This window comes from Lissotriton helveticus, chromosome 1_1, assembly GCF_964261635.1.
Source record: "Lissotriton helveticus chromosome 1_1, aLisHel1.1, whole genome shotgun sequence".
In the NCBI taxonomy this organism is placed as follows: domain Eukaryota; kingdom Metazoa; phylum Chordata; class Amphibia; order Caudata; family Salamandridae; genus Lissotriton; species Lissotriton helveticus.
Window position 1 is genome coordinate 1,524,678,900 of NC_136057.1, and position 12,256 is coordinate 1,524,691,155.

A 12,256-nucleotide genomic window follows, 5' to 3' on the forward strand; every position below is an offset into this window, starting at 1 on the left:
CAATCTATGCCTTACAAATTTTATTTTTATTGGTTTAGGATAACCCTGGTTGAAATAATTTTTGAGGTGTGAGTGTTTTATAGGAGTTTAGGGTCATCCAGACATGAGATCTAGCTGAGAATGTTGCCTTGTCCTCCACCAGTGAGAGTTGTTTTACGCCCTTCCAGACCAATTTTTTTTCAAGTTAAATGATGAAGCTGTGTGTTCCAGAATTCGGTGAGCCTGGCGGTTTCCAAAGATTCCTGTAGGTAACTTATTGTGCTGAAAGTTTCTCTGTGCTGGAGTTCTTGCCATAGGAGTTGATTTAAGGGTTTGAGGTGGAAGTTCAGTTCTTGTTCCAGCATTAAAAGATCCATGCCTAGCCAGGGATTGTTTTAATAAGCCTAACTCCAACCCTATTTGAGCAGCTGAGGTGAAGGACTGAAGGCAAAACATGATTCTGTAGGCTTAAACCAGCGTTCTGTCCAGTAAGTTGGTGCCTCTACCCCGCATTGCTTTGCTACCATAGGTTATCGTAGGAAGCAGTTTGACTTGTACCACTTTCAGGAGCAGGCTCAATGTAAGCCCCGCCAATTTATTTGAGCGATTTTTTATCGCTATTGCTATGACCAACCCTCTCCTTCTAATTTCTTATTTCTGGCGAGCAAAGGTCACTTCTTTATCAACACTGACTCCGAGGTACTTGTATTTAGTTGTTGTTTCAAGCTGTGTACTTCTCCTAGTCGGTCAGCAGCACTGATTGTGTAACCCACTCTTAACATGTCTCAGTCCTGCCATTGCAGCCTCGATATGTGAAGGTTTAAACTGCCATTTTGACCTGGCAAAGTTAACCTTTTACCAGGCCCAAAGATTATTTTTTAATAAATATAAGTAACCCCTAGGGTAGGCCCAAGACAGCCTAGAGAGCAGATTGCAATGTATTAAAAAAGTTGGACATATACTTTAATGTTCTACATCTCTTGGTAGTGAAAAATCATTAAATTTGTTTTTCACTCCTGCAAGGCATACCTCTCCAATAGGATAACTTGGGAGTTATAAATATAACTTCCAATGGGGACAGCTATTTCTTTATGTTTGGTTTCTCTGGAAGTGTAATTTCACACCCTAACTTATGGTGAAGTTGGATTTTGAGTTAGGATTCTGAAAATGCCACTTTTAGAAAGTTGGTACAAAAGGGGGTGGTCATGTCTGAACTGGGGTGGCAGATTGGGCTAAAGAACGGTGATGGATTAAACCCAGATCTTTTGACTGGGTGTGAGTGTTTGATTGATTCAGATGCTCCGTCCATCACCACCCCGTTTTGTACCGCTTTTGGCCGCCATAAGTGTGGTAGGGTATGCTCAGACGTGAGTTCCTTGCTCACTTTGCCACTGGATTCAAGCAGGCTGGGCTGAAGACGGTTGGAATGCCAGAAACCGGTCCTCTGAAGCTTGTTTCCGGTCCAGGGAAGACATGGCTTGGCAGTTCGGGCTGGACTGTTCCCATGAGGCACAGGGTCAGACTGATTTGCATATAGCCATGTCTGAACTGGGGTGGCAGAGTGGGCTAAAGAACGGTGATGGATCAAACCCAGATCTTTTGACTGGGTGTGAGTGTTTGATTGATTCAGATGCTCCGTCCATCACCACCCCCTTTTGTTCCACTTTTGGCCGCCGTAAGTGTGGCAGGGTATGCTCAGACGTGAGTCTGTTGCTCACTTTGCCACTGGATTCAAGCAAGCCTGGCTGAAGACGGCTGGAATGCCAGAAACCGGTCCGCGGAAGCTTGTTTCCAGTCCAGGGAAGGCATGGCTTGGCAGTTCGGGCTGGACTGTTCCCATGAGGCACAGGGTCAGACTGATTTGCATATAGCCATGTCTGAACTGGGGTGGCAGATTGGGCTAAAGAACGGTGATGGATTAAACCCAGATCTTTTGACTGGGTGTGAGTGTTTGATTGGTTCAGATGCTCCGTCCATCACCACCCCCTTTTGTACCGGTGATGGATTAAACCCAGATCATTTGACTGGGTGTGAGTGTTTGATTGATTCAGATGCTTCGTCCATCACCACCCCATTTTGTACTGCTTTTCGCCGCCATAAGTGTGGCAGAGTATGCTCAGACGTGAGTCCCTTGCTCACTTTGCCACTGGATTCAAGCAAGCCGGGCTGAAGACGGCTGGAATGCCAGAAACCGGTCCTCGGAAGCTTGTTTCCGGTCCAGGGAAGACATGGCTTGGCAGTTCGGGCTGGACTGTTCCCATGAGGCACAGGGTCAGACTGATTTGCATATAGCCATGTCTGAACTGGGGTGGCAGAGTGGGCTAAAGAACGGTGATGGATTAAACCCAGATCTTTTGACTGGGTGTGAGTGTTTGATTGATTAAAATGCTCCGTCCATCACCACCCCGTTTTGTACTGCTTTTGGCCGCCATAAGTGTGGCAGGGTATGCTCAGACGTGAGTCCCTTGCTCACTTTGCCACTGTATTTCATTACAAGACCGGAGGCTACCATTATGCATACAACTTTTAATGCAGTTCCAAGCATAGCCGCATATGTCACAAAGCAAAGTTCCAACTTAGAATACAAAGAACCAACAATAGCAAGTATCACTAGGCAATCAGCCTCTTTTAAATGCGGCTCCAGGCAAGATAAGTCAACTTCTTTTTATCTCCTGATAAACCTTGTAATTTAGAGTCTGTTTAAAATATTACCGCAATGATAATTGTTTTAGCCTTTCTAATATCTTACTGTGAGTAACCCCACTCTTATCCCTACAGCATTAGGAGTTTAAATGTACTGCCTTTACAGTGTAAGTATTATCTCTTTGATTTGGTTATTGGTTAAGGTTTATTTCCACCCTTAGACTCCTTCTGCTCGGATTACCAACCTCCAATTTACGGAGGTTGGCTTCTGTTTTATTTTCACTCCCTCGTAATGTATCTCATGACGATTATTTAAACCCCGTCGCATGACGATTATTTGATCCCCTCTGAGTTCACTCGTTTCCTACCCCTTCTATTTCCACACGCGCTCTAGCAATCACACTGACCCGTTTTATGTTGGCCTCATTGACATCGAATATTACTCTCTAAGGATGAATATTACTAACGCTGCGGAGCGCTTCCCGAAGCTCGAGCGTTTTGAGAAATGACCCTTGGCAACACACGCGCTACGTGCGCTGACTGCCAAGGTACTTTCCTACACTGCCTTCAATGTAAACAGCTGTCAGGAGCCGAGCAACGGATCTTATCTCCGCTCGTGTCTCCAGACAGTCCTTCTTAAACACGCTTCCGTTTTTTGGGCCTTATTTACTGCTTTTGACATATTGCCCACCTCACACCCACCTCCAATATTATTATTTACTTAAAGATAGCTGTTTTTTATTCGAAAATCCTTTGGTTAATATATAAAAAAAAGGGTGAATATTTACAATTTATTGGTAAAGACTTCATAAAATATTAAAAAAAAAAAAAAAGAGCTCAGACCTTTATAATATTTATTTTAGAATCATGTCTGACTCAGATTCGGACTCATTCCATAGTAATACTATTGAATCAAATTTTAATGATGATGCCATCAAAAAACTCATACATAAGGAGATGAGATCTTGTATGTTCTCTACCTTATCTCAAGTTATGTCATCCAAGAGATCCTTGATCCATGATAACGATGATCTTTCGGATCCGGAAGAGGTTAATGATATAACGCAAGGAAGGGGTAAGAGGCTTAAAAAAAGTAAAAACATAGATTATACCCCAGAGAGCAAGGGAGGTCCTAGCACCTCAAGTTTAACAGGAGGTCCTCGCACCTCATTTGCCTCAGGTGTCCCTCGCGGCACAAACTGGAAAGGTGTCCTTAGCGGCACAAATTTGATGGGTGACCCTCGCGGCACAATAAATCAAAGTGCTCTAGACAATGATGATGGCTCAGAATTTGTTGATGAATATATTCTTGATCTTGACAAGGACGATCAAGATATTGAATCCTTTCTCTCAAATGAAATTGATGGTCCTTCATCTTCAAAAGATAATATTTTGGATCCTCTGGGAGAGGAAATGTTCTCCCCCTTTATTATTAAACACCCTAGGAGCTCTGAGTGGACCCCACACGAGCACGTATCCCAATTCATAACCAAATGGATTAGGAACCCATTAGAGAGAGAGACTCGCAATCTCTTGAGAGCGGAATGTAACAGACCTTCTATTGAAGGTAAAGTATGTCAAACTCCGAACCTTGACCCGGAATTGATTACCTATCTTTTTAAACTAGGAAGAGACCCACGCAAAGGCTTGGAAAGATCACTTAAGATTTGCCAGGATAAAGACCTTGACATCCTAGGTCCTCTAACAAAAATAATTGATGCAGCTGAGGAAAGTTACCTTAATGGTTGCCCTCTTGATACACACTCCATTCGCGGATGGAGTCAAAGGGCTCTAATCCTTCTAGGAAACGCAAATGCAGGACTTAATTGCGAAAGAAGAAGAGTGGTTCTTACTAAAATCAGCCCCAAACTAACCGACATGGCTGAAAAAGAAACCTCCATCAATCCAAAAGGTTTACTTTTTGGAGAAGATTTAATAAGAAGCCTGGGTAAATATGTATCGACCTTTACAGCCTTGGATAAAGCGCACCAAAATATGAAAAAAGTTTTCAATTACAACAGTAACCTTTTTGGAAGGGCCGGCAGAAGGGGGCAATCTTCCGGCCGCTTTAATCGACGCCCCTTCCCAAGAAACAGAGGAAATTTTGGTAGAGGTTACCAACCATCCAACCAACCACAGTTCTACCCACCCAGAGGAAGAGGTTTCCGCTCGAGAGGATTCCGAGCCAGAGGAGCATCTGCCGAACCTACCCCTCAAAGTGAGTACTCCTTCCCCTCCCCTTTCTTCCAATCTAAAAGTGGGAGGGAGACTGAAGTTCTTTTACAACAATTGGAGAAATATTACACAAGACCCTTGGGTTCTAGACACCGTTCTTGGTTTCTCAATAGATTTCACCCAGATTCCCTTCCAGAACTTTTATCCAACACCGATTCCCCTAGCACTAGATCAAGAAAAAATTATAGTAGAGGAAATGTCCTCAATGCTAAAAAAAGGGGTAATTTTAGAAGTTCCTATGGAATTCATGAAATTCATAAGTACCTTATTCCTTGTGGAAAAGAAAGACAAGGGTTGGAGACCGGTAATAAATCTCAGGGAACTCAACAAATTCCTTGTCTATCTGCATTTCAAGATGGAGGGCATCCATCTTCTAAGAGACCTCTTACTAGAAGGCGACTGGTTGGTCAAATTGGACCTGAAGGACGCCTACTTTACAATTCCATTGGCAAAGGAACATCAACCCTATCTTCAGTTCCTTTGGAAAAACCATCTCTTTCAATTTCTGGCTCTGCCTTTCGGCCTCTCCTCTGCCCCATGGTGTTTCACCAAGTTACTGAGAACAGTCGTCTCATGTCTAAGAGAAAAAGGGATTCGTCTCATCATTTACTTAGACGACATCCTGATTCTTTCTCAAGATTATACTCAGATCATCAAAGATCTCAAGACAGTTATGGACCTTTTAGAAAATCTGGGTTTTATCATAAACAGAGAAAAATCCATTCTAGTTCCCTCAAAGAAGATGGAGTTCCTGGGTTTCACAGTAGACACTACAAAATGTCTTCTCCTTCTCCCTCCCAAGAAGATTACCAAAATCAGAAAGGAGATAAGACATGTATTGAAACAAGAAAATCTCTCCCTCAGAGAAATAGCCAGACTTTTAGGCCTTCTATCTTCTTCCATTCAGGCCATTTTTCCAGGACCACTGAATTATCGAGCCCTTCAGAGAATAAAAGCAAGGGCTCTCAGGTTGGGCCTTTGGTACGGAGACCGTATTTCCTTAAACCAAGAAGCGATCTTAGAACTAACTTGGTGGTTAGACAATCTAGATGCATGGAATGGGAGAGCGATTTTTGGTTCAGCACCAGATTTTATTCTAGAATCAGATGCCAGCCTTCATGGCTGGGGTGCTTGTCTTCAGAACCAGAATACAGGTGGAATTTGGTTGCAAGAAGAGTCCCTGCACCACATCAATTATCTAGAATTAACTGCAGGTCTTTATGCTCTAATGAGCTTCAAACAATTTCTTCAAGGAAGGTCGGTTATACTAAAAATGGACAACATGTCTGCTGTAGCGTACATAAACCGCTTAGGAGGGACCAAGTCAGAAGACCTTTCCAATCTAGCAAAGAAGCTTTGGTTTTTCTGCCTAGAACACAGAATCTCTCTCAGAGCGGAATACCTTCCCGGGAAATCCAATCTTTGCGCAGATTGGAATTCAAGATTCATCTTGGATTACAACGACTGGAAGCTCAACATTTCTGTTTTCAACTCACTCAATCATTTCTGGGGCCCTTTCCAAATAGACCTATTTGCAAGCAGGTTAACTACCCAATTGGTTTCCTATTTCAGCTGGATGCCCGATCCTGGTGCTCTAGCAGTGAATGCTTTTCTCCAATCTTGGAAAGGGATCAACGCTTATGCCTTCCCTCCATTCGCAATGATTCAGAGGCTTCTTCAGAAACTGAGACAAGAACAATCCTCAATTGTCCTAATAACTCCCTTCTGGCCATCTCAAGCGTGGTTCCCAACAGTTCTGGAACTAACTTACGATTTTCCGTTCCTAATTCCTCCTCTGACAGATCTTCTCACAGACGTAGACGGTCATATTCACCCTCTTATAAAGACAGGGAATTTGAACCTTCTTGCTTGGAAGGTGTCAGGAGATCTAACGATCTCGCAAGACTTTCGTCAACAGCTTCAACTCTCCTTGGAGAGTCGTGGGCCCCTGGGACTCATTACAGGTACAACAACATTTGGAAAGTCTGGTCACGTTGGTGCTTGGAAAGGGACTTGGATCCCGTGGAGGCACCTATTGTTGATATAGTCAATTTTCTCGGAGAACAATTCGACAGAGGATTAAGTTACAGATCTCTCAATTGTTTTAGATCTGCTATTTCTGCCGGACACTCTCTAATTAACAATAAAACGGTAGGTAAAAATCCTATTATTTGCAGAATTCTTAAGAGTATTAGACTTAGAAGACCTCCTCGACCTAGATATCAATCTCTATGGGATGTTAATTTAATTCTCCAGCTTTTCTGCAGTTGGCCTATTAATTCTCTCCTTAGTAGGAAGAATCTTTCAATTAAACTAGCTACTCTTCTTTGTTTAATTTCATGCAGGAGAGTCTCTGATGTTAAAGCTCTCGATATTTCTTACAGATCTTATGATATGTTCGGAGTTACATTTGAAATACATAGAAGAACTAAGACTATGTCTGATTCTATTTTCTATCCTCGCTTTGATAGTTGTACTAAACTCTGTGTTGTTCAATGTATGAAAGCATATGACGTTAGAATGAATTCTCTTCGTCCTTTGAACGTTTCTCAATTACTCATTTCTTTTGTTAAACCCCACAGAGGAATTTCTTCCCCCTCTATTGCTAGATGGGTTAAGACAGTCATGAAGCTTGCTGGTATTGATCTGAATATTTTTAAACCGCATTCTATTAGAGGCGCAATGGCCAGTAAGTCTTTCTGGTCAGGTGGTTAGTTAGATGATATTCTTAAAGCAGCTGATTGGTCTAATTCTAGAACCTTTGCTCATCATTATTGCAAACCTGTATCTCATATGTCTGATGCTGTGTTACATGGCTACCAACATGCATAATGGTAGCCTCCGGTCTTGTAATGAAATTGCGATTCTCCTATTACCATGACCAGAGAATCTGGATTTCATTAAAGACACAGAGGCTAACATTATCCCTCCCACCCTTTCCCTGGGTGGTTGACTAGATGATTTAATATGCTCTTTTCTTTACAGGAAAAGTTGGTTATATGCTTATTTATTTTTTGCTGACATTCTTTCCTTTCGCAGAAATGTGCTTTCTTAATGTTAGGATTTATTAACATCCTTTCTTTTCTTTTCAGATAATCTTTCTGGATGAATCTTCTATCTTTTGGATCAGTCATGGATGGATGATGTTTTCGGTGTATTCGTTCTTCTTCTTCAATTTTGATGTTACTCTGGAGTTTATTGGACTTTTCCTTTCCTTTGTCACCACATTTAAAAGAGGCTGATTGCCTAGTGATACTTGCTATTGTTGGTTCTTTGTATTCTAAGTTGGAACTTTGCTTTGCGACATATGCGGCTATGCTTGGAACTGCATTAAAAGTTGTATGCATAATGTTAGCCTCCGTGTCTTTAATGAAATCCAGATTCTCTGGTCATGGTAATAGGAGAATCGCAATTCAAGCAAGCCGGGCTGAGGACGGCTGAAATGCCAGAAACCGGTCCTCGGAAGCTTGTTTCCGGTCCAGGGAAGACATGGCTTGGCAGTTCGGGCTGGACTGTTCCCATGAGGCACAGGGTCAGACTGATTTGCATATAGCCATGTCTGAACTGAGGTGGCAGAGTGGGCTAAAGAACGGTGATGGATTAAACCCAGATCTTTTGACTGGGTGTGAGTGTTTGATTGATTCAGATGCTCCGTCCATCACCACCCCGTTTTGTACCACTTTTAGAAAGTTGGCATTTTCTTGCCTGCAGTCTGTCTCTGGGTCACATGTCTGGTTGTGGGTGACAGATGGGTTTTGTGTATTCCTCCTAGACAGCCACAGACAATGGACAGCTTAGGTGTGACTGAATGGGCCATCACTGGTAGGATGGGAGGGAGGACCTGGGTTCTGCCCCTCTTATATTTGAATAGGCTGTATCCTGTCTCCACAGAAAGGGCTGCATACCACTTGTAGTTAGTCTTGTTGATGGAAGTTTTAACTCCCTGCAAACTAATAAATGGGCGAAGGTGTTCTCGTAGTCTGTACCGCTCAGGAATACATCAATTTCTCCATTTCTACACATGAATACAAAAGGTAAGAACGATTTGCTCCTGCACAAATCTCTCACCTAATGCCTCATATCTGCCAGCCTGAGAATGTTTCAAACAGTTCATGAAATAGATTGCTGGTATCGGTAGAGATATAAAGTCATGGATTATCCAATCTGCTGATGGTGTTTCTGCCACCGTGAATGGTCAAATTATAGGGCAAAAAGAAATCTGTAATGTTCAAATGTTGCCATGGCACACGGCCACTCTGCAGAGTTTCTAATTTCCAGATCAGCAACATAATAGATTGGAACTAGCTTTGTCAATGTTGTAATAGGTAAATAACATTCTGTATTATGTCAATAGCTGACAACACAATGTTACTCAGAGAATACATTGTATTGGCTAATGTAGTCATACTACTGCTAATGTTTTTCAAAATTAACTCTGTCAACTTCACTTGTCAGCTCAGCAGCTTCCTGCTGAGAAACATTCCAAAGCTTGTTGTGTACTGCAAACAAAAAATGTTTATGTGAAAATCCTGTAAATCTATGTCATTGGAAAGGAGAGACAAGTGTGTTTTCACTTCATCTAACGTGGAGTGTCATAATCACTCAAGGCATAACTTACCTACACCCTATGTTGTTAACATCCAAGTATTTTAACTGCACATAATGAGGGTCAGGTCTGTTTACTCTAAATAGGCCTGGGTGGAGCTAGCGGAGTTTAACACTGCAGAACTCCCCGGAGTTGCCCAAAAACTCAGCCAAAATCTGCAGAGTTCCGTGAGAGTATTGCTCGTTTACCTCAAATGTACTCCCCTTGGCTGCTAAGGTTTGTTTGGGAGTCCAGAAGCCCTATTGTTGTCGCAAGTAATTCCCACACAGAAGGACTGCTGGGACATCGTCGGAGGCCCTGCACCCTTTCTCAACCACTCTGCAAAGTGACCTCCTGGTGCACTACTAATTGGGGATGAAGTCCCATTGGCTGCCCTGGGTAGTTGGTGGCCAAGAACCCCTATTGTTACGACAAGTAATTCCCCCACAGCGGGATTCTTGAGACATCGGAGGCCTGCCCTCTTTCTCCATCACCCTGGAACGAGGCGTCTTGGAGCACTACTGACTGGGAGATGAAATCCCCTTGGCTGTAGAGGGTCGTTGGGGGCAGGAACTCCTATTGTTATCCCCAGAGTGGGGTTGCTGAGATGTTGTAGGTCCACCCTCTATCTCAAACACTCTGAAAAGGAATCTCCGGGTGTACTACAGGTTGGGGGATGAAGTTGCCTTGGCTGTTGAAGGTCATTAAGGGCCAACAATCCCTAATGTTGTGACAAGTAAGTCACCCAAAGCGGGATTGCCGAGATATCGTTGGAGGCCCCGCCCCCTTTTACAAACACTCCGCAAAAGGGCCTCCTGGCACACTAATTTTTAGGGAATGAAGTCCCCTTGGCTGCTGAGTGAGTGAACGTTGGGGGCCAAGAAACACAATTGTAGCCATAAGTAAGTTTCCCACAGAGGGACTGCTGAAACGTCATAGACGGCCCTTCCCCCTTTCTCAACCACTCTGCAAAGGGGCCTCTTATTGCACTACTAGTTGGGGGATGAAGTATCCTTGGCTGTTAAGGATCATTGGGGGCCAAGAACCCCTATTGTTGTGACAAGTAAGTCCCCCACAGACTATTTGCTGGGACGTCATCAGAGGCCCCTTATCTTTCTCAATTACTTTGCAAAAGGGCCTTCTGTTGCACTACTGTTTGGGGGATGAAGTCCCCTTGGCTGCTGAGGGCTGTTAGTGGCCAAGATCCTCTATTGTTTCCACAAGTAAGTTCCCCAAATCGGGATTGATGGGATTTCATCAGAGGTCTACCCACTTTCTCAACCTGTCATAAAAGGGGTTTCCTGGTCCACTACTGGTTGGGGGAGGAAGTCTCCTTGGCTGTTGAGGGTTGTTGGGGGCAAAAAGCCCTATTGTTGCCACAAGTAAGTCCCCCACAGTGGGATTGGTGAGATGTCATCAGAGGCCTGCCCCTTTTTCAACCTCTCTGTAAAGGGGACTCCTGGTGCACGACTAGTTTGGGGGTGAAGTCCCCTTGGTCGTTGATGGTTGATAGGGGCCGAGAACCCCTATTGTTGCAACAAGTAGGTCAACCATAGTGGAATTGCTGAGACGTTGTGGTAGGTCCCGCCCTCTTTCTCAACCACTCGCAAAAGGGCCTCCTGGCACATCACTGGTTAGAGGATAAAGTCCCCTTGGCTGCTGAGGGACCTTGGGGGCCAATAACCCCTAATATTGCAACAAGTTAGTCTCCCACAGAGGGATTGCTGATACATCATTGAAGGCTCTGCCCCCTTTCCTAACCTCTCTGCAAAAGGGCCTCTTGGTGCACTACTAGCTGGGGGATGAGGTCTCCTTGGCTGGTGAGGGTCATTGGGATGCCAAGAAACCCTATTGTTCACACAAGTAAGTCCCCCACAGCGGATTTGCTAAGAGGTCATCAGAGGCCCCACCCTCTTTCTCAGTTACTCTGCAAAGGGGCCTTCTGGTGTACTACTGTTTGGGTGATGAAGTCATCTTGGCAGCTGAGGGTTGTTAGGGGCCAAGAACCCCTATTGTTGCCACATGTAAGCCCCCAAATCGGGTTTGATGAGATGTAGTTTGAGGACCCCCTCTTTCTCAACCATTCTGAAAATGGGACTACAAGTCCCCTTCAGGTTGGGGGATGAAGTCCCCTTGGTTGCTGAGGGTTTTCGGGGGCCAAGAAGTCCTATTGTTGCGAAAAGTAACTCACCCATAGTGGCATTGCTGAGACATTGTTGTATATCCGCCCTCTTCTCAACCACTCCGCAACTGGCCTCCCGGCGCACTACTGGCTGGAGAATGAAGTCCCCTTGGCTGCTGAGGGTTGTTGGGGGCCAAGAACCCTTAATGTTGACACAAGTAAGTCCCCCAAAGTGGGATTATGGAGATGTCATTGGAGGCTACGCCCCGTTTCTCAACCACTATGCAAAGGGACTTCCTGGTGCACTTCTAGTTGGAAGAAGAAGTCCACATTGCTTCTGAGGGTCATTAGGGGCTAAGAACCCCTAATATTGCCACAAGTAAGTATCCTGCAGAGGGATTGCTGAGATATCAATGGAGTACCTACCCATTTCTGAACTACTCTACAAAGGGACCTCTTAGTACACTACTGGTTGGGAGATTAAGTCCCCTTGGCCGCTGAGGGTCCTTGGGGCCAAGAATATGTATTGTTGCCACAAGTAAGTCCCCCACATCGGGGTTGCTGGGTTGCCATCAGAGGCCCCACCCCTTTCCCAATCACTCTACAAAGGGGTCTCCTGGTGTACTACTGGTTGGGGGATAAATTCCCCTTGGCTGCTGAGGGTCAGTAGAGGCCAACTACCCCTATTGTTG

General features: G+C 44.3%; 1 long non-coding RNA gene across 1 annotated transcript in view; it reads left to right on the forward strand.

Annotated features, from left to right (window-relative positions):
* Positions 1-12,256, forward strand: part of LOC144773465 (uncharacterized) — a 1,091,729-nt gene that overhangs the window by 424,664 nt on the left and 654,809 nt on the right. The window lies entirely within an intron of this gene.